Raw genomic sequence first — 20,170 nt, 5'->3', positions numbered from 1 at the left:
ACATACATAAAGATCCTAGTGCAACATATGGATAACAACTTCCCTTAGCAATTATTTATTAATTAGACAAATGTGAGTAATGGATAGAAGATTTCAACATCTGAAAATGTGCAGATGGCACTGTAAATATGTATATAGTTTATAGTCAATATATTCTTTTGTGGGAATTCAATAATACACTGTTCTGTACATTTTTGGCACTTCACTCAAAAGCTCATGAGAGACAGAAACAGCACATCTTTCAAATGCTTTTTTCTAGTAATTCTGATGCAGTCTAAAAATGACAAAAGACATGAGGGGTAACTTTAAAGCTATTGTTAATTCCAAATTATAGTTTATGTCTGGCAAGTAAATCAGGTCTTGTTAAAAGCCAGATTACAAATGTTTAGCCACAGTGCCCTCTAGCTGCCTTAATTCTGATTTTATAATTTCAATATAGTTTTCCATACACAAAAGCAAAAAATTTCTGGATGAACCACCAGCTTTATACCAGTACAAAATGAATCCACATCTCTGCTAGAGACTACAGGCATTGCTACCTGTGATCCATCTACCTGGGTTTCCTTATCACAATGACCCACTCACGCCACCCCCAAAAGAGCATTTCTCTAACATCCAACAAACGAAATGTACTTTTCTGTATTGAATTTCCCAGCCTGAAAAGTAGAGATCAGGAAAACAGTTTGAAAAAAGTAAAAACTGATTCAACATTTTTATTAGGACCCAAACAACCTCAACAGAAAGAATGGGTTTCTACCTTTCACTACTTTTTATTTTTGCGTGCAATAAACATTGTTTTGAACTAGAAAGCACCAGTAAACAGCAGCAGATCTGGGCTGACCTGAAAAGGTATGCTGTTAGATAAAATGTAAAGTCCAGGCTCTCCTCTTCGATGACACCAGTCAGCTGCAAACAGATATAAGCAGTTTATCACGTATTTTCCTAATCCAACTGTCTTAGGGAAGTGCTGGGTCACTTTTCAAAGCCTGTCTTTCAGGAACGCTGTCTGATGGGCACTTGCTTTTCTTTTACTCCTCACTTCTCTTGAGACCTACATTTTGCAGGCTTAAGACCGCTTAAACCATGAGCCTCTGAAAACCTACTAAAACCTGATGTACTTGGTCTGTTACTTAAATACTCCTTCACAACTGCATTCTCTGTAACAAGAAGCACTTAGCTTCTTTGTTAACCTTTAATGAACAAGATGACTTACATACAAAGATTTTTTAACCACAGTCACTTTTGTTTCTAAAAAAACACCAGACAATTGCAGATCTTTACAAAATAAAGATCTGTTTAAACTATTCTGCAATGAACCATCTTCAGCAGCGTGCCCTTACTTCTGTAAGCTTGAAGTCTGCTTTGGACAAGGCAAAGTCCCTTCCCTGCTTTCTTTTCCCAGCCCAGTCTTCCTCTAACTTACGATAGTGGATAGCCTCTCTTCACAGCACACACTGTTCCTTCAAATTCACTCAGTCTCTTCACAGAAAAACTCAATTTGAGAAAACTCAAATCTTTGCCTCCAAATAGGGCTCTGTTTAAAATCTACTATCTCTTGGCATAAGTCAATATAAGTCAATAGGTAAGAGACATTCACAGTTGATACCACATTGTCCTTCACTGGCTCCACAGATACGTATGTTCAACTGAATGACAAGTTTCCATTACCAAAAAAGATGCTCACTTTATAATGATACAAAGAGTAATGAAAATAAAGGTTAAATTTAAGAAGTCAACAGAGAAATCAAAATGTTAGCAAGATATAATTTCTGATTTCTTGCAAATATAATTTAGTATTAAATATAAATAATATAATAATATAAAATATAATTAATGTGGCCAGCAGGACTAGGGAAGTCATCGTTCCCTTGTACTTGGCACTGGTGAGGCTGCACCTCGAGTACTGTGTTCAGTTTTGGGCCCCTTGCTACAAGAAACACATTGAGGTCCTGGAGCATGTCCAGAGAAGGGCAATGAAGCTGGTGAAGGGTCCAGAGCACAAGTCCTATGAGGAGCAGCTGAGGGAACTGGGGTTGTTTAGTCTGGAGAAATGGAGGCTGAGGGGAGACCTTATCGCTCTCTACAACTGCCTGAAAGGAGGTTGTAGCCAGGTGGGTGATGGTCTCTTCTCCCAAGGAACAAGTGAAAGGACAAGAGGAAATGGCCTCAAGTTGTGCTGGGGGGGTTTAAATTGGATATTAGGAACAATTTCTTCACTGAAAGGGTTGTCAAGCATTGGAACAGGCTTCCCAGGGAAGTGGTTGAGTCACCATCCCTGGAGGTACTTAAGAGACGTGTAGATGTTGTGCTTAGGGACATAATTCAGTGGTGGACTTGGCAGTACTGGGTTAACGATTGGACTTGTTGATCTTAAAGGTCTTTTCCAACCAAAATGATTCTGATTCTATAAATTAGAGTAATATGGAACTATACTGATGTTAATCCAGCACAGGAGCATGACAGGCAGTAACCTTTGGTCTCAAGAGGAAGCCTGTTACTATAAAAATTAATAGTAAAACCCTGAATAACTCTGACAACTACACAGTTTTGCCTGTAAGTGTCACAAGACAATGAGAAGCATCATGAATATGGGCCAACTGCTCAAAGTCTGAGCATGACTCGTATAGTTAGTTTGTCTCAATAAATTTTTTTTGTAAAGTGGCATACATGTGATATAATCATCCTGCTGACCACCCTAAACCTTGCTCTATAAAGATATGCAGGACCACAGCCAGCATTACTTATTTCCTCAACCTCCTTTTGATAAAAAGTGGTGGGATTCCTGCTCACTGTGGAGAACAAGGAGTTCTACTGAGGCACCATTTGCTTTTTCATGTCCTATGGTCTTCTGAGACTGTGTGCAGCTCGTGCATAGAGCCAGAAGGATGACATACTGGCAAGAGTATCCAAGCCCTTAAATAAAAATATACTCCTTTTGATTTGTTATTTGATTCTGTAATTTGCATATTTTTTAATTCCAAGACTTTTCCTCAATTGTTAGGGTCATTTTAAGAGACAAATCCTGATCCCTTCACTTCAGTAGAAAGATTCCTGATTTATTATGGTATTAGAAACACTCATGCAATTCTCAGAGCAGTCTGTAACCTCTAGGACAGAATTTAGCTAGATGGTAGCAACCATAATATAGGCTGGTTCAAATGCCATGGAGTCTGCTTTAAAATGAACCACCGCTTGGGTGATCTCAAGCCTCCCGCTGGGACTTAGGGATCTCCACCCAGATTCATAGACATTCATAGGGCAAGCTCAAGAGACCTGAAGCCTCCCCATTCCTCAACCACTGTGTTTTTCTTTGAAACAGTAAAAATTCTCTGAAAGGTGGAATTGGAAAACCTAGGGAAAGAATCGCAGAAGTCCTAGCAGCATTTGAAATTTTCTAACCCAGCCTACTGTAATTTTTAATGTATAAACCCTGAGCATAAGTTTGTGCTAAACAAAAGAAATTATTTATTTACAGCCATTTTCACTCTGTGGTCTTTTTGAAATGAAAAGCAGCTGGAACCAGTAATACCAGATGAGCACATATAATCATATGGAGTGTTGATCGCTACAGGTTTCAAGCAATCTCTCTGACACTGTGTGCACTCTGCTTATTTACTGCCTGTGAATTCATTTATGCAGCTGCAACATAAAGCAAAGCAGAAAAGGGAGAACCTGGATGTTAATATCCACTGTGTGGAAATAACCTGGGGTATATGACCTGTCTCCTGGACACGAGATGCTTTCAGCAATAGATTAAAACCAAGGTTTTCCTACTCAACCCTGCCAATATGAGAACTGAGCATTTACTCTCCATTTCCTGAAGGACATGGACAATTCTTACTTGAAAAAAAAAAAAAAAAAACCAAACCAAACCAAAACCAAACTGAAATATCTCATAACGCAGATGTTTCTGAGCCGCAAGAACTGATCATTGATGCATTGGTTGTGGTGCTGTTATGCTCTAGCTTATTGAATTTGGGTTTCAACTTACTGGCGGGAATTTTTTGCTGCACATAATTTTTTCCATCCTAACTTACATTCACCTTTTTGTATGCACATATGAAAACCATTTCAGTGTGGAATGCTTCTAGTGAGTAAGTTTTGTGAGAAAGCCATTTTTAATTCTCAACAATAAAACTCTGAAGACGACAAGAAGATGTCTTTGTGGCCTCAAGTGCTACATGTTGCTACATATGACCAGAGGCTAAGAGGAATATTTTCAGCCCTGGAAACTTCCAGGCTTTTGTGACACATGTTTCTGAAGTCCATAAGATAAGATTTCTTTTTTTCTGTCCCTGAGACAATCTTGCAAGCCTCAATACTAAGCCCGAGAAGCACAGTATACACAGGTCACTGATAGCTGGTGTCTCAGAACCAAAACTGCAGGTTTCTGCCGCTGCTGCCACACTGCTCAGGAGGGGACCTGCTGGCGTCGGGGAGTTCACGTGGTACTGGCCTTCACTCCTCTAAGAACAAAGGCCCTCGCCTGTGCTTTATATGGAGCGGGGTGTCATCCTCCTGTTACTTCAGATGGCGAAGTGCTAAAGCAATATTCCCTTTCTTAGCCTCACAAGCATTTTAAGGCTAGAAAAAGGTTCTTTTGATTCTATTATCATTTATTCATCACTGGACAACTAATTGTAGGTGTCGAATGCTGCTGTTACCTGGTATCAGCTTATGTTCTCAGTTACCATTATGTGTTAGATAGACTGGAGGTATTACAATGGGTCACCTGAAAGAAGCAGAACCTATTGTGTATCTTTACTTTTCAGTGCATGTGTCACTGAAAGCCATTTTATCGCAATTCTTTTTTACAGGTTGCTTCCATTTAGATAGGTTCTAACCGTGTCATTTTCAATGTTTCATTGTAACTTTTACAACCAGCGGTGCTCTCCGTCACAGTCATGCTGATTCTTTCACAGTAAAAATGTCTCTAAAAATAAATTCCCAACCTACACTTTGCTAGGTGAGCATTGGTAAGTGGCAAAATATTTCTAACCCATCTGCACAGTACTCAAAAATTTTCTGTAAGAAATCTTTGCATGGAAAATTTTTGCATTGGAAAACACTTCTATCCTAACTTACATTAATCCTTTTGCATGCTTATATGTACACCACTTTGGCATGCAATTTTGGAATTTTGTGCTCAGCTGCTTTCAAGCTCATTCATTCCTGAATTGGTGAATTGCATTAAAAGTTTTACTTAAAAAAAAAAAAAAGAACAAGAAGAAAAAACAAAAGATCTTTAAATAAATCTTTAGAATAAAAAAGAGCCTTTTCATTTTTTTCAGAAATAGTTGTTCATTAAAATTCCTCTGTCTCTACATATATATGTATATATTTACCAATTCACAAACAAACACAGCCAAGACACTCTAAAATATACTGTCCATTCCTCCTGTCACAGAATATCTCTACAGAATTGAAAAGGTAAATATCTCAGTGGATGTAATTGCATTTTGTCTGAATAATACTGAAAATGTCATGTTAATTATAATGCTTTAACACTAAATTTAATTGAACAATGGTAACATGGAGATTTGGGTACATTCATTATAAGAAGTTGTTTTCATTAATTTAGCAAATTTTTCTGCCATCTAGTACAGCTGTAAGTACTTATTTCTACGTTATTCAAAATGATCTTTGAATGCTTGAAGAATTTTGGACTGATTGTTAACTTTTTACAGCAAGCATTCAAAGTTTTATTTGAAATAATAACTGCATCAATTTGCTGTAACTGGTGGTTTGGCTACTTATTCAAGTGTGAAGTTCCTTTGGGTGCTGAAACTACAAAATACACAGTTTTGGCACAAATACAAAAAAAAAAAAATTAAAAACCAGTAGTGAGTCCTGTATCAAAATTTTGCATACCGTTGCTGCACAGCAAATAACAACATTCACTTCAAAACCTGTAGAAGAGTGTAGTGGGAAAAAGGCTCAAAATGTATTTCTGTGAAGAAGGCTGAAGAAATTCTAAGACACTATTTGTTCTTTACCACTAAAAGAAAGGAGTGTTGCAGCTATTACCAAGCAAAAATCCTGGATCATCCCATGGGTATTCTGACTAAAGAACTCAAAATTTGGCACGAAGACTCACAGAGAGAAGAAACAGGAAATGTATCTAAGTAATCGAATGAAAAAAGAAATTAAATAAAGCAGGAAAGCCTTTAACCTCCTCGGTAATTTTTGTAGACTAAATTTCCTTTATCAAATCTTGAATATTTTTTCTGCCTCCCCAAATTTACTGTCTGTTGTGTTGTTGGGGAACTAGATATGAAGGTTGCTCCATATCATGAGTATTGCTTAGAAAAGACTATGGATTCAAGTCCAAGCCCATAATAAAAATACTACTAGCTTCATTTTAGATTAACTCAGGTAAATATCAGTTAAAATAATGCAAGTAACAGGAATGAGATTGCTATTGCCTTACCCTCTTAATTTGTGCCTTTCACTGTCTGGTAAACTAAATATTTCCAATCTCTCCATGACATCCAAGGAGACTAAAGGGTTTGTATCAAGCAAGTAGATTTTCAACTGTTTTTTTTTTTACTGGAATAAACCTGTTTTTTCTAAAAACTCAAAAACTGTTCACAGTTTCCATTTCACAGGTAAAATGCTAAAACTCTCTAGTTTGAGTAAAAAACATAATTTTTTAAAGAAAAATATAAAATTTCTAGATTAGAAAAAAGTAGTCATTTATTGGTAAATTGAATGAAACGTTAAAAAGTTCACATTTACAAGCACATCTCTTAATCTGCTGATTTGTAGAGGCATGAGTTTACTCATGAGCAGGTGTCACCTGTAAGCCAAATACCCTGTTCTGAAAAGCTGCAGTAATCCTGCAGGTTAATCATAAAAGCACACTTTTATTTACCTCACATTTATAGATTCCTTTTAAGCAGGCCTAGAACACATACAATTGCTGAAAAATGCAAGTAAATTTTTTTTAAATGGACAACTTATTTTTGTTACAGTTGTAGTTCTAGGGTGATTGATGGTTATAACATCAGATAAAGGAATGGGAAGAAATGTATTATCACTTGCTAAACTCCAACATTTCTATAAAAATTTCTGTGCTCTGATTTTTCAAGATGACAACAAAATATGTTTTACAAAAGTATGTACTTTTGGGAGGGGGGGGTGCAATCATGAATGCTTAAATAAACTCAAGTCGTATTTACTCTGAAAGTAAACCTGGTCTTTCATTTTCTTCCATTTTCTCTTGTACTACTAAGCGATGAAGAGAAGAGATAATTTAGATTGTCCTCTCTAGCAAGAGCAGTTTAATCACCAGTATTAGGGCCATAATCTGGCAAGGGCTACCTCAGGTGCTCAATTTCATTCACACAAGTAGCCTCATTCAAATGTGAGGCATTGAATGCACTCAGGGCCATCAGAAGGGCGCTACAAGAGACTATTATCCCAGGTGTTGCCCCGTGGGAGCTGAAAGCATCATATGGGCCAAATTTGTCTCAGCCACATCAGCTGCTGCTATGCTGCTGCCAGAGGGAAACGAGCGCCTACAAATTTTCTTTCTGCACTTTCCAATTCTTTTTCTTGTCTGTCACAGCTTTCATGTTCAGCAGTCTCAATCACAGCTGCACCCTCCACTCCAGCAGCCTAACAAGGCTGGGGAATAGGCTGCCTACCCATCTGCTGCTACCACCTACCTCGTTACTGGCAGAGATGCTAGGGACAGGTGGGCTCTCTCTTCTCCAGTTAAAATGATAAAAAAAGAGAATACAGCAGCAGTACCTAAAGCAAGCAAATGTCTTGCTAGGGTGGCAGCTGTGCTACATATTTTTCCATTCTAGGTACTTGGTATCTTCAGGGTTTTCAGCCAAAGTGAAGGGTGAAAAGTGCCAGGAAGCATTTTCCTTCTTAAAAAAAATGCTTTTTATGGAAGTGCTCATTATTAAATTCCTATTAATTAAAATTTTATTTGTGTTTATCTGGATGTCTTCCTATGAGCTAACAGGAAATGAGAGAAAGAGACAGCAATGGACCAGCTCCTCAGCTAGTGGAAATTGCCAGTAGTTCCTCTCAGAATGCCCTGCAGAAGATACGGCCCAATTCTAGTTTCATCCCTGGTAAAGGAAAAACCTCTTAATAGTACAGATTTCCTAGTTTATCGTGAGAAAAGGTGACCTGAGGACCTGATTTCCTACACAAGAAAACACTACCCTTTACCCAGATCATCCTGACAGGGCTGTATCCCAACAGGACTCAGGAGGTGTCGTCAGACTTCCAGCCTCCTACAACGTAATTAACCATAGACATACAGCCCCACAGTATAAGCTGCAAACGCAGGGTAACCCACTAACTTTAGCTCAGGTTATTTTTCCCTTTGGAACTCAACAATCTGGGTTAGAGCAAAGCATTTTTCAGTCTTCAGGAGACTCAACTCACACGCATCATGCGCAAAGAAAACAAGGCACATAGACAGTAGCAACGCTATGGCTCCTGAACTGGCAAGAGGGCTGATGGAGCAGAGTATTTTCACAGAATCCTGATGGACAATGCCACAGTGACAATGTCATAGTGTGATTGAGGAAAAACACTCTCAGTGTCTATGTGTCAATTCAATCCAGAGTGGTATGAAATTAAAAAGTAATGTTGTAGCCATTACATGTACCTTCAAAAAGGCAAAAAGATGTCAGTGAGTGCCCACAGGATGGGCAGAGGAAAAATCTGCCTTGTTATTGCATTTCTGATGTGAACAAAACCACTTCAAAAATGGCCAACTTTACTATACCATCAAAAAATGAACAAGTTCCTTCATGAACTCTTTTATATACAGTGTCATATTAATACAAACATATTAATTGTCATTTTGCATATTTTAAATTGTGGATTTTTTTCATTTTAAACAAGCATAATATTTCAAAAAAGGAATAAAAGCAAATACAAAATACATAGATGGCGAAGGGTCTAGAGGGGAAGACGTATGAGGAGAGGCTGAAATCCCTTGGTTAGTTCAGCCTAGAGAAGAGGAGACTGAGGGGAGACCTCATCGCGGCCTACAGCTTCCTCACGAGGGGGAGCGAAGGGGCAGGCACGGATCTCCTCCCTCTGGTGACCAGTGACAGAACCGGAGGGAATGGAATGAAGCTGCGATGGGGGAGGTTTAGGTTGGATATCAGGAAAAGGTTCTTCACTGAGAGGGTGCTCAGGCACTGGAACAGGCTCCCCAGGGAAGTGGTCACAGCACTGAGCTTGACTGAGTTCAAGAAGCATCCGGATAACACTCTCAGTCATATGCTCTGATTCAGCGGGTCCTGCATGGAGCCAGGAGTTAGACTGACTAGATCCTTATGGGTCCCTTCCAACTCAGGACATTCTATGATTCTATGATTCTATGTAACAGCACCATAAATTAACTTTTGCATAAGGTTTAACTACATTGTGCCATGATCAATTCAGCTAGTCAGTTATCCCTGGCACTGGAGAGGATACTTATTTGAAAGGAGGAAAGGAGAATCAGCCTATACAGCCCTAAGACATTCCCAAAGTCACATCAGTGTCACCATGGCAACACCACAGGACCTCTGTGTCACAGCCACCAGGGCTACTTGTTCCAGGGCTACTTATCCAATCCAGGGCTTGAGCGTGACCCCTTTGGTGCTGGACATGCCTTTGTCTCTCACATGGTTTTCCCACTGCAGACTCCAACATCCTTTTATATTTGCTGTGTTCAGCACTTAGAGTTCTTCCCTCTGGCATCTCTGATCAGTGACAACCTTCTTAAAACCAGAGTCATTAATTTTAGCAATAGGAAAAAAGCTTTTAAAGAAAGGGGATTTTACAACAGTGCTACAACTATAGTTCTTACTTATACACTTACAAGTACTTGAGAGTAATTCAGGCAATAAACATGATAAGTACTTAACTCCCAAGCTGGGTCCTCTGCCTATGTCTTGACAAAGAACTCCTTCCAGAACTGATTTGTGTCACTTGAATCTCTTTGGTTTGGCCTTTCCTCCTAAGGTACCTAAAAGAGTTTACAGGAAAATGGTTTGCCTTGGATAATTTTTTTCCCTTGCAGTTTGTTTTTCTCCACAAACTCGTATTAATTTCAGTCATTCTATCAACGGGATTAACATTGCTTTCAAACTGATCAACCTGTATTATGGATACTTCATGATAACAGAGCTCCAACTGTGCCACAGTTTTTTTGGCAGCCTTTGATCCTGCTGACCACAAGGTAATCCTGAGATGTCTTTATGGATAAGGGACCTTTTTGGTATCATGTCTACATCCATCCACCCTGGGATCTATGCTGATTCTATGCTGGTTCTGTGATGTGCAAGACTTACTTTGTCCTCTGTCTGGACAGACAGTGTGGTTTGGGGAATGGATTTCTTACTCTTTAAAGGGTTTGGGATTTCAGAATTGCCATCTTTTAACTACATCCAAACTAAGCATTTTCTTTGCTTTGCCATTTCTTGGCTTAGAATAAGGAAAAGCTTGCCAAAGTCTACTTCACAGAAGACAGAAGCAATATGGCAGATCTAGCATATGGAACCAAGAGGTACTTTTTCACCAGGTGATATGACTAAGAGTATGTTTAGCTGTAAAGGTTGAAACACCTTGAACTAGCTTGGAAATTTTTAACTTTAATTCTCAAGTACTAATGCTGGTTCAGGAGACTTTTTCAATCACAGTGACTTGGAAAACATGGTTCCTTTTGCTGATGTGATCTCACTAGACACCTGTGACTTAGGATCCCAGCGAGGATGACAACCTGCAATAAAAAGCTTCACTGGAAGACCACTTAAAGACTGCAGCCTTCTGCATTCTTGGAGCAATATTTACATCTGTAATTCTTAAAACTGTATTAAACTTTCTGCCCTCTATATACATCACATAGTGTATGTAATAGCCCATAATGGCCTATGCTGTTTAGAACCTACATGTATTCTAAGGGAGTCCCTGTTTTCCACGTACTGTTTGGGAAAGACTTATGACGACCCCAAAGGATTAGTGTCTGAGAGTGGCACAGAGGACTCATGGGTTTGCTTTCCTTCCAGCAGTTCATAAAAGCTTCAACTTTCTGAAGCCCACAGTATAACACCATTATCTTTGCCAACTGAGTAGGGACAAATACTAAGCCCTTTTTTCCAGCTGAGAGCTTGAACCAAAAAAACCCCAAAAGACAACAAACCAACAACAATTTAGGATTTGCTTTATGTCATGACTATGGCATAAATACATAACTAAACCAGATACATACAAAGGATATGTCACGATAAAGCTCATGAAACATATGGCTGGATAAACACAGCTATGAAGGTGGTCTGAAGGGCTAATACAGATCCACTGTGGACCTTGCAGTTCCGTAGAAGAGTGGTTAGGAAAACACATTCCTGTTTGTTCCTAAAACTTGCTCTAAAAATTATCCTAATGATGAATAATCCTTGACTCATTAAAAAGCAATCAAACAAACTAAAACACAGAATCCTGAACAAGATGTAGTATAAAGTCTTCAGTAAACACACATTTACAGGGACACAATAATCTGTATTTAGCTACAACTGGGGAAAAAGGAAAAGGAACAGTAAATAGTTTAGATAAAGGTAAAGTATTTAATAGAAAGCTATTATTGTGGCTTTTAAAAATGTATCTAGTTGTTTCCTTGTTTCAGCTTGTTAAACAAAATGCAAATCCTCTTTATATGCATTTGTCAAATGCAAATTGTTTGTAATTGGGTCCCAATTCATTAATTCACTCAGAGTAGTCTTCAAAATTAACCTTAATTAATTAATTAAAGGAATATTTTTTATTCCTAAGGAATTTCTTCTATTAATGTAAACCGTGTTGTAATTTCAAACTCTTTCTGTGAAAGAAATGAGCAATAAGAGAAGACAAAAGTACACCAAAAAGATGTACTCTCTCCCAGTGCTTTATAAGAATAGCTGAAACCCTTTGACAGCACAGGTAATAAATTCACTCCAAACCCTCTCCTGACACTTTCAGCACTCAAAGACGACAATCCCGACGACTCGTATTATTTCTAAAGTAATGTGACAATTAGCATCAAAAGAGAAAATGGTTTGTGTCTACAATTTTAATGACACTTTACAATGTTGAATAATGATGCACCTGAATATCCTTTGGTCAATTGAAAATCACTTTATCTAAGACAAGACAGCTGACATTTATGAGACAAGTAGTCACAACTCTGATTTTTGGATGTCATATGAAAAGTACATCAATGTGTTGTAATTTTAAATATCAAAGCATTATTTACTGATGCAGGGTCCCAAAGGAGAGAATATATTTCCTTTAGGCAATATATTCTCTGGTTAAAAGCAATACAATTGGAAAAAACCTTCAATATATGTAGGTTTAAGATTATTTTAGCATGTTAAGCATACAAAGGTCCCATATAAATGACAAAAATATGATACATTCCCTGGACAGTTCAAGACCCAGAATTCCTTTAAAGAAAGACACGATGGATTAAGGGCTGTGAATTTGCTTGTGGCACAGAAAAATCCAGACAAAAAGTTTGATAGAAAGGATCGCTGTATACTTCCACTGGATTTAGCTTTTCTACCGTTAAATGTGCCCTTTGCTGCCACCGCGTGGGCCTTGCCGCAATGCACTCGGAATGCACACCAGGAATACTTTTTCATCCTTCTTTCCCATTTGATTAAAAAAAAAAAAAATTCCTCCGTTCATTTATGTTTCCACTACAGCCTTAAATAAATAAGCTCTGATCCTTATCTGTTAGGTGTTACACAGCTCAAAATCACTGCTGAAGTTCGAGAATCTAAATGACTGTAGTTAACAAATAAACACACAAATCCCTCACTTTTTAAAAAAGTATTCAATGGTACTTTGATAAAAGACATACAAGACCTGCACTTCAGCCTACCTGTTCAGGTACCACACAGTTAATGATTGTTCCAAGAGTTCACTGGGTCAGGAGCTAGATGGGACCTCAAGCAGTGGCCAGAGTTACTTGATAACTGTCGGGACAGTACTTATATTAGAGCACATAATGCCTGAACTGCATGTATATAGGTAATGTTTATGATTAAAATAGATGTTGCTCTGATATAAGATGGCTCCAGGCTACTGGGCAGGTGACACGGGCATTGCAGATTAAATACATGCCCTTGGTCTGAAAAGTGTTGAAAAGTGTCACAATTCATAGAATCAGAATCATAGAATGGTTTGGGTTGGAAGGGACCTCAAAGATCATCTAGTTCCAACCCCCCTGCCATGGGCAGGGACACCCTCCACTAGACCACGTTGCCCAAAGCCCCATCCAACCTGGCCTTGAACACTTCCAGGGAGGGGGCATCCACAACCTCTCTGGGCAACCTGTTCCAGTGCCTCACCATCCTCACAGTAAAGAATTTCTTTCTAACATCTAATCTAAATCGACCCTCCTTCAGTTTAAACCCATTACCCCTTGTCCTGTCACTACACTCCCTGATAAACAGTCCCTCTCCATCTTTCCTGTAGGCCCCTTCAGGTACTGGAAGGCTGCCATTAGATCTCCCCGGAGCCTTCTCTTCTCCAGGCTGAACAACCCCAACTCTCTCCGCCTGTCCTCATAGGAGAGGTGCTCCAGCCCTCTGATCAGCTTCGTGGCCCTCCTCTGGACTCGCTCCAACAGCTCCATGTCTCTCCTGTACTGGGGCCCCCAGAGCTGGATGCAGTACTCCAGGTGGGGTCTCACAAGAGCAGAGTAGAGGGGCAGGATCCCCTCCCTCGACCTGCTGGTCACACCTCTTTTGATGCAGCCCAGGACACGGTTGGCTTTCTGGGCTGCAAGCGCACACTGCCAGGTCATGTTGAGCTTCTCATCAATCAATACCCCCAAGTCCTTCTCCTTGGGGCTGCTTTCAATCCATTCCTCGCCCAGCCTATAGTCGTGCTTGGGATTGTGCCAACCCACATGCAGGACCTTGCACTTGGCATTCTTGAACTTCATGCGGTTCGCACGGGCCCACCTCTCCAGCCTGTCAAGGTCCCTCTGGATGGCATCCCTTCCCTCCAGCGTGTCGACCACACCACACGGCTTGGTGTCATCAGCAAACTTGCTGAGGGCCCTGGACACAATGCAGGCACTTTTTTAACTGTCAAACCTTCTGTCCACACCTGCACAACACATTTGTACCACGCACTTTTACAGGAACCTTTAATATGCAGATAAAGGCCTCTCTTCCTGTGAAACCATGCTGGAACTGCACACCAGCATGCCTTGTAGCATGCAGGATGCCACTGGTAATGGGGACATATGGTACTGACATATGAAGGAGGTCACAACGATGCTGATCAGTCCTCCAGCAGTGGCTACGGGCATGTGCAGAAAGAAGACACTGGATACATCTACGGGTTTGGCCACTGTCACACAAGAGACAATAAAAGGCTGAGGAGGGAACTACTCTCTTTCCACTGCTTTTGGCTTTTTTGACTGAGAGAGATCTGCATATGCTTTGAAAACCAAGGTCATTCTAATCATCATTTTAAAAATCTTAGCAGCTCTCACCAGCACATTACAACCCTTAATTTTTAACGAAATCCAGATCTACTTTTTTTCAACTCAAGCTCCAAAATAGCAGAGATGGCCATTTACAGGAGTCAAAGTGCAGGACAAGTATGTCACGGTCCACTGGACTGCCTTCCAGGCATCCTCTGCAAGAGGGCTGCTAGAGAGTTGACTTATCTACCCAATATTTGAATATCATTGCGACACTATATTTTGAAAAATGAAGGCCATGAATCCAAAGACAAGTGGCAGAAATCAGATCTCTGGCAAGGTAGTACAGAGTATCCATTACAAGCAACTAGGGGAGGTGTTCAGATGAGAGAGCATCACGGAGCTTGGCACCTAACTGGCTCTGCACACTGTGAATTGAGAATCACTGGGAAAGTCCTGAGAATTCAATAGTCCAATACTGCTCCAGTTTCTCTCAAGCAGCAGACAGAGGATGACTCTGATGAGGTTTGTCTTTTTTTTTAAACCATGCAATACCATAAAACATTATCATAAAATTCTGTTATTGTCGCATTGTCCTTGTTACCATTCATTACATGAACTCCTATTTTTAAAATGTTTTAAGAAAGTCTTCAAGCTAGGCAGTGATGCTGACCCTAGCTTTCTAGAATTTCCCTCTGTGAAGCAGTTTGTTTGTTTAATCCTTTGAGGGCTTTACTTTGGCACACTGGGCTCTGAGCTTTCGCACACACTAGGTTTGGGTTTGCTACAAATGCTCAACGGCACTCCTGCTTATTAAATTTTACCGCTTCTAACAGTATTGGCCTTGTCCAATAACTGACTGCATTTTGTTAATAGTGTCCAACATGAGGTATTGCAAGCACTTAAAAGGGCCCAATTCACATTGCCAAAGACCATTAAGGTACTTGAAGAATGATCTCCTGCTCAGGGCTATATGAACAAGACCACACTGCTCAGGACCCCAGGCACAGCCAGTGGCACATAATGTTCCCAGAGGGGTTGTGCAGTAACATCCCTGGACAGACAGATGGACAGATGACCACCTGGCCAGATTGCAGAGGCCTGGACCCCAGCGTGCATTCATAGCCCCAACTGTGACTGGGTGCAGCCACCGTTCATCATCACATCTCCCGATCCCACCCCTCAGCCTCACTCAGTGACCACTAGCAACGCTCTGGTTCAGCTTCCAAGCAAACTGTTTTCCCCTCTTCAGAGCACTGGTCAAAGAAAATGTTACAATGAAGTGACAGGAGTTGATTGACACTTCTGCAGAAGGGAAATCAGCAAAGCAGAAGCTGAGTACCACAAGAGAGCAGCCACTATCTTCTTATTCTCTATAACCATACAAAAAACCTTCTATTTATTCACTATATGCAGGCCCGTGTGGATGGAAATAGCGCTGAGTATGAATTAAGACCTCCAAACAGGCTCCCACAGCTGTTGCAAGATGGATAAAGGAAGGGGGGATTTTTTTCAGCCATGTGAGGGCAAAGAATAGTGCAGAGCAGGCAAAGTGACAGTGACAGCTTTGACACAGAGGGCCACTGTTGTGGTTTAACCCCAGCCGGTTAAGCTCCACACAGCCACTTGCTCACTCCCCCCACGACTGGATGGGGGAGAGAATCAGAAGGGTAAAGGTGAGAAAACTCGTGGGTTGAGATAAAGACAGTCTAATAGGTAAAGCAAAAGCCACGCGCACAAGCAAAGCAAAACAAGGAATTCATTCACCACTTCCCATGGGCAGGCAGGTGTTCAGCCATCTCCAGGAAAGCAGGGCTGCATCATGCATAATGGTTACTTGGGAAGACAAACGCCATCACACTTCGAACGTCCCCTCTTTCCTCCTTCATCCCCCAGCTTTATATGCTGAGCATGATGTCATATGGTATGGAATATCCCCTTGGTCAGCTGGGGTCAGCTGTCCCAGCTGTGTTCCTTCCCAACTCCTCGTGCACCCCCAGCCTCCTCGCTGATGGGGTGGGGTGAGAAGCAGAAAAGGCCTTGGCTCTGTGTCAGCACTGCTCAGCAGGAACAAAAACACCCCTGTGTTATCAATGCTGTTTTCAGCACAAATCCCAAACACAGCTTCAAACTAGCTACTATGAAGAAAACTAACTCTATCCCAGCCAAAACCAGCACAGCCACTTTAGATGGCAGCTAACCTCTTCTTGAGACTGCCTGGGCTCGCTGTGCAGAGGACTGTTGTGTACACATGTGATGGACCATTGTGCACAAGCGTGACGGACTGCAACATGACAGACATTGTATATCTGCTCATGTTCAAAAAAACACCACAAGACTCATAGTGTGAACAGCAGATCCCCAGGCCAACATATGTCACATCGTGTCATATCAGAGTCCCTCTCGCAATGTACCATATCACTGGCTAACGCAGACGTACACCCATTGAGAAGATGTAATCGGCAGCACCCTTCTCAGTACATCAAAAACTTAAAGCTCTGAAGGAAATTTAGTGGCCTCATTCCCACCGCACAGTTCAGCCCCTGGCATCACACAATATAATATTTGCTCTACAATTGGTTTTACTGTTCCCCAAGTATTAAAACTATTCCAAAATAAATCTTCTCTCCTCATTTGAGCATAAAGCACTACTTAAGGCTACTTTGACTTTTGCAGGAACAGCTTTTTCTGCCTTATTCTTACAGCGGCCTTGACCAGGCCTGCTCTCTAGACGGCTGCTGCTGTTCTGACTGACTTGTCCTTCTACACTCCCCAGGTCTCTAAACCTAAACCTGAATAACAGCTGAGCCTTTCCTACCTCTGGATGATTTTCCACATTTATACTCTCTGTTCCACATATTTCTTGCAGAGGAGGACCAGACAGACCACACAACTTGTTCCTGAAGCCTGTGCCTTCAGACGGTTTTTGCCTGATGTCAGTCCTGTGCCCAGCTCGTCTTCTGCTTACTGTTTTCAGGGATGAAATATTATTAAGAAATAATAGCTGCAGACCATTCTCCAACAGCTTTACAGACATGTTTCCTCATCAGATGTTCAGCTCTGAGTACAAAAGCAATGACCTAATGTACAGTTGGTCAGTGCCAGAAACTGTGAGGTCCCTAAAAGGAAATGCCACTGAAAAAAGAAGGGGGACTTACAATTTAAAAAGGTGCTTTCCAAGCTGACACAAAATTTTCAGTTAAATAGGCACGCTTTCACCCAGCAAACAGCTCTGTAATGTATATTCAAATACCGGCAATTTGTTCAGCTTTTGCTCTTCCCAGCAATCTACAGTCCCTACCGCTACCCTTTTTTATGGGATACATTCACACTTTTTAGGCTTGCCACACTAAGACACATGTGAAATGTCTTTAAAAGTAGTTTTTAAAAAAACCCAAATCTTGGCGACAGTATATATACCTTCTTAGAGCTGGTAACGTGTCAGAACTTTAAAGCACTCCTGGCACAGGTTTCTCAAGCCCTCAGCAGGATATTGCTTCTGCTGGGACCATCCACGCTGGCATGCACATGCAAGGCATATGATGCTCCTACTCATGAGTGACAAAGGGATTTTCACTGATGAGGCCAAACATCTGACATAAAGAAACTTATCAGAATCACTCTCCTGCCAGCACGCAGGGCAAGTCGAATCAGAGACAGGGCAAGGAGCAAACACATGTGAAAAAAAAAAAAAGATGTTTTTCACTCAGTCTTCTAGACAGTTATTGTAAGGCTTTCATAGCCCTTGCAATGGAAAGATGGGTATTCTGGATACTTGTGTTTCATACAAGTCCATAGGCACGAAGGTCAGCGTGTCTCTACGACTACAACCTCCATGCAGGCAGGCTCGGACCTTTATCCTGGAAGTCAGTCCCGATGCTGTCAGCCGTTGCAGTAAGGCACAGAAGTACAAACCATGAAGCAAATAGCTTTCATATGGATTAACTCAGGAAAAAATAATCCACTCCTTGATTTATTTTATCCACTTTATTATGGCAACATGAAGTAGTTGGTTTTGATGATGTGTGTTGCAGAAACCCTCTTTTGAAAAGTACTACACATTGTTCTACTTCGACTTTGAGAGGACTGATCCAAGGGCTCTGTTTGACTGATGGTTTACGTCGTGCAGTTTGACACTGAAACTCTTTGTTTCGTATCTGCTTTCTGCCTTTTTGCTGGAATGGACGCCCAAAATGGCTGTAACAAGCCTTCAGTCCATTCCAAAAAAGCAATGTGAATCCTTGAGCACAGCATGGTTGGCTTCCCAAAACGATCGCAACAAATCTAGGGCTGGGGCATAAGGTCCAGGAAAGGAGAGGCTTCACCCCGCAGAAAGCAAGAGGGCAGATATTGACTGACACCAGCTATTTCAGTACTAGGCTGTGCCCGTTTCCATGAACATGGACACCGATTGCCACGCAATCTCTTCAGTGCAGCTAATGGAAGCTTGTAACAGATATGGGGAGCAGGAATGTTGACAAGGACAGATGAACTCTGATTTCTAGACATGAGTCAAGCTTTCAAAACCATTAATGCTTTGTCTAACAGCTAGTTATAGTTTATGGAGCATTAGAAATGCCAAATATAAATCTTAACACCAATAATAGTATGACTATGTAACTAAGGAAGCCAGAAATCTGCAATGCTCCCACCCTCCTCATTTCAGGGATGATTATTCTGCCTCTTATTGGGCACCTATTCATATTTACCACATCATTACCGTGATCATTTCCTAAAACACTCCGTGATTCTGCTGCTTTACCTGCCTTGCTCGAATCAATACATTTAGTCTTCATGTCACAATTTCATGATTAGCCCAGCTGGTCTGCGCTTACATTCATTCACTGCCACCCAGTCTGACTCCTACTCACATTTGGTTTATGTCACGTTGTTAACAGGACTTTATAACCTGCATATTTTTGTTGACACACTTAAGATTTGTAACACACCACACCAGGGCCAATTAACTAACTCTTCATCAGACTCTGTTGGTATGGATCTGATATTCTGCTAAGAAGAAGTCATTCAATTATTTGCATTGTTCTTCAACTCATATATACATTGGGTTTCTTATTCCTTGCTAGAAACTCTTCAGATGCTATCTTGCCTTTGATAAACAACATGACTCTGTATTTTTGTCCAATGGACTCATTTTGTATGTATTAGGTAACTAACAATGTAGGTTTTCTCTGGAAGATCAACATGTGAAAGTGGTGTTAATTTTAAGATAATAGGAGAAAGTAAGTCTTCTTAAACCAGAAAATTAATATAAAAAGCTCCATTTAAAATACATTAAGACATAATAAAAAGATAGCTGTTCATCCCTCAGCCAACCATAACTTTGGCTTGTCAAAGCAACTTATGGGGAAAAAAAATAGATTTTTAAGAATATTTTTAACAAACTGGATCAGCAAATATTATTGTACATAACCAAAACAGCATTATACTACATATTTCATGTTTGTGGTTTGAGTGTGAGGTTCCTCAAGTTTAGATGTTTCAATTTCTTTTAACTTTTAATTTCCTGAGTATGCATAATAGTGATGCTTATACTTTTAAACTACTCAGCCCTAACTTCAAATCAAATTTGTTGAGCTATAATTTTAAATTAAAAAATAGATATAATATTCATTAATACCCTGATGGAACAGTTGCTATCATTAGGCTAGGACCCCACTTTTTATAACTGATACTTTAATCCTCTTGGCCAATTAACCAATTACTATTCTACCT

The 20,170-nt window shown here is 40.4% G+C and overlaps 1 protein-coding gene across 2 annotated transcripts in view; it reads right to left on the bottom strand.

Annotated features, from left to right (window-relative positions):
- The window catches only part of TMEM117 (transmembrane protein 117), a 226,433-nt gene that overhangs the window by 165,661 nt on the left and 40,602 nt on the right, over window positions 1-20,170 (bottom strand). Inside the window, exon 1 of one of the 2 annotated variants that reach the window (XM_054839689.1) lies at window positions 9,886-9,993. The exons of the other annotated variant lie outside the window; for it this stretch is intronic. The gene's annotated coding sequence lies outside the window, so the exon portion shown is untranslated. Of the gene's footprint in view, window positions 1-9,885; window positions 9,994-20,170 lie in introns of those variants that run through there. 2 annotated transcript variants of the gene reach the window in all.

Source organism: Grus americana, chromosome 1, assembly GCF_028858705.1.
Source record: "Grus americana isolate bGruAme1 chromosome 1, bGruAme1.mat, whole genome shotgun sequence".
Lineage (NCBI taxonomy): Eukaryota > Metazoa > Chordata > Aves > Gruiformes > Gruidae > Grus > Grus americana.
The sequence above is the reverse complement of the archived record's forward strand: the minus strand, read 5'-3'. Positions and strand labels throughout refer to the sequence as shown.